Raw genomic sequence first — 3,642 nt, forward strand, 5'->3', positions numbered from 1 at the left:
TTTCTTCTGACATTATTTTAGTGACATATTTTTTTCACGACACACGAAAATAATAAAAACAACCGATTCATTTAATCGGGGTTTTCATTGGATGGATATCATCTGATTTTATACATTTGTCAATAGACGAGAGGTCACGTAATTACGTTAGATTCATCGTGCAGTTAAAGTTAGAGCGCGCACGCATATTTTAGTTTTTGTTGAGCTCGCGCGAAAACGCACGAGACCCTCTACACGGAAATATTAGGAAGCGCGCGCTCCAAAAAATAACACTTTTTATATATTATTTTATAGAAAGAGCTTAGTACCCTCTTCCTACCTTCAAAACTAGGTCGTATACAATTATGCCTTTCTATAAAGTAACATTGGCCTCCTTGTTTTGATGTTGCTGCTGCGTCACGGGTGACGTATCGATGACGTTTTGCTACGTAAAGCCAGGGACATAAGAGTAAATTCAACGAGGCACCCGGTTTTTAAGCATAAACTGAACTGAACTTCTACGTATTTGGTGACGAATGAGCTACGTAAAAACAAGTTCAGCAAGCGTAGCTTATTTCATAAAAAGGCCTATTTCGGCTTTAGCCCGAACTCAATAGAAATATAAATAAATTAAAAAAATTATCTTAAATTTAAAAAAAAACAATATTTAAGAATATTGAACTCAACCATTTTTCTAACTAATTTTTTAATTAAAAAACCAGAAATATGCTATTTCCTACCCCTTGCTACTTTTATTTTAATTTCTTTTCAATTTACCTCTTTTTCTTAAATTTACTAAATTTATAAAATAGTTAATAGACTTCTATCAAACTACTTATAATAGTTTAATAATAATATGAAGTTATAGATTTCTTCCCCCCTCGTAACAAATCCCAAATGTTGCTCATTGGATAAACCATATTTTTAATGTTAAACAAACGGAAGAGACGCTCTAAAAACCGGCTTATACAACGTTTAAAAAAAAAAAAAAATTATTTTTCTCGGAATTGAAAAGTAAAATGATAAGAGCTGTCGTTTAATCATCGCCCGAAGGCTTCGTATAGCGATCTACGCTTGCCCAGCTTATTTAAATAGCACGACGAAATACTTCAGTTAAAGCTTATGGATGAGTTCATAGGCTCTTTCGTTGGAGAGCTAATGGAAGCTTACTGCCATTAAAACAAAGGCTACGGTACCTTATAATTTCGCCGGTCTGGAAATACTTATTTCGAACACGACCGCGGGTCTAAAACTTAATAATGGTAATTACTTTTCCGGCTTTTGTTAATTTTTATAGACTGATGTGCTTGAATAAGTAGCTAAGGGTTAGGAAATTTCAGGGCCGTTACTATTGTTCGAAAAATCTAGAGGTAAAAACGAGCGGGTAAAAATGTTTAAGAGCCGTCTCCAGTATGACTTGCTCGAAACATATTTGCCTTATGATTAAGGTTTCGTTCACACACACGTTTTGGAATTAGTTTTAACGGGGGTTTTATATTATCGAAAAAATTAACAATGCGAAGGGCTTGCCACCACCCTCCTACGCGTTGTAACCCAACCACCTGTTTAAAGGCATTAAAATGTCGCGTGGTGCCTTGGGTATAGGCTTTGTCGGTTTAAAACGAAAATGACCCGCAGCGCCTCTCGTGGCGAGATCACGCGTAACTTGGTTAAAAGTTTTTCCCCGCCCCCATTGAAATCAATGTAAAGTTGGCGATAATTAAACGTTAATTAACCTAACAAATTATATAAGAAATATTCCACTGACAACTTTTCCCGTTTGTATGAACTTGAATGTAATATAAAATCGTCTTGAAAAATCGTTTATCATTTTATAACATTCAAAAATAATATTTTTAACTCGTCATGTAGATAATCGAACAGCGCTGCTCGTTTAGGTAAAGTTTGCGTTGTCAACGCGCGTATTAGAAAGCAAAATTAGATTTTAGAAAGTAGGTTGTTATTCGAACGATATTAATAGTTTTCGCGAATTTTGTCATCACTGAATTATAAATATGACTTGAAATAAGTTTCCAGGGGTACGTTCAGAAACAGTCAACGGAAAAAAACCGGTGGATTTATATTTTCCACCGATGACCTTTTTCGTCATAATGACGTCGTAAGTTGCTGAACGCTTTTATTCAGTCATCGGTGTTTTTTAAAATAGCGTAGCATTAATAGTAGTTTTACGTCAGTCATCGGAAAAACCGACTATTATTTCGGTGACTTCGGTGTCTCACCGATGACTATCGTGACGTCAAAACCCGAAATTAAAATGCCGTTCAGTAAAACACCGGTGTCACCGGTGACTCAGCGGACTCACCGGTGAGCGTTTCTGAACGCAGCCCTAGTTTATTTAAAAGCTACTTTCGTAACCTTTCATTCATTGGTTCGTTCACAATGTATCTTTAAAGTAGACGAAAATTTTAAGGCGGTGAATGGCGAACGCTAATTGTAATACGAAACAAATAACGAAATACGTGGGATTTTTGTCGTTAAATGGACTTAGAAAATATTTTAGAGAATCTACGTATAGAAAAGGTCAAGCTCTTTTGGTAGACAATCGTATATTTAACGTTAGGGAAAACGTTAACGAAGACAGTTCAGTAGTTCATGGGCAATGCATACGAGATACGTCAGTGACTAAAAAAGTCTACGATATAACAATTAATGTAAGTAATGTAATTTTAATTGTCATACAATTTCTATAAAATATTACTCTAAGTTTAAATTCACCGGGAATCGGTGCTCTCTCCCTAGATGTATATCTAGGCATACGAATGAACTTTGAGCCCACCTATTTCGAAAATAAAACGATAAAATATATCTTAAAGGCTTTTTTTTTTGGGTGTCTTTTAAATGCATTTATTATGGAAAAATGTCAATCAAATATTTTATCGAAAAACGATTTGTTAATTTACTTTAAATCATCGCTACATTTACATTGGCGTCAACGGGAATTGTAGTTTATTTTTTAACCAAGTTACGCGTGAGCTCACCCCTAGAGGCGCTGCGCATCAGTCGCTCGTACTCTATTAGCCTAGCTGATTATTTTTATTATTATTAAATAGAATTAAAGCCGAAAATATGAACAAATCAAGGTTGGATCGTAACTGGATGCGTTTCAGATTATATATCGGTTTTTGATAATATTCTTTCGCTATGTTGGAAATTGTGACTTTGGGAATTGATATTGCAAATTGACTACCTGGAGTATATCGTATCATCTACGCTAATGAAATCATTTCGCTGGAATTTTTTTAGTTATTTTAACCATTTAGCGGTTCGGGTTGGTTGCAACTTGGAAATGGCGTAACTAAGGACTATTTTTATTTTCAGAATCTTTTGGGCCCTAATTATTCGTAGTCATCCAGCACTGAAATCCCTGCCACACCACTGTACTCAAGTCTAGGGAGAATGTTTACCCTCCCGGCACGAGAGGGGAAGGTAAAGGTCACCAGGGTGCTCTTCAATCGCGTCGGAAGACTTCAAGGGGAACGGTCAAGCTTTAACTAGTTAGATAGCCCTATAGCCCATTAAACTAAAATTTATGGCGAAAACCGCATCCAAAAATACTGAGTGGTTAATTTTTAATACGCTTTGTCGGTTTCAAACGAAAATGACACGCAGAGCCTCGCGGTGAAATCACGCGTAACTTGGTTA

This window comes from Leiobunum rupestre, chromosome 3 (genome assembly GCF_980474605.1).
Source record: "Leiobunum rupestre chromosome 3, qqLeiRupe1.1.hap1, whole genome shotgun sequence".
Lineage (NCBI taxonomy): Eukaryota > Metazoa > Arthropoda > Arachnida > Opiliones > Sclerosomatidae > Leiobunum > Leiobunum rupestre.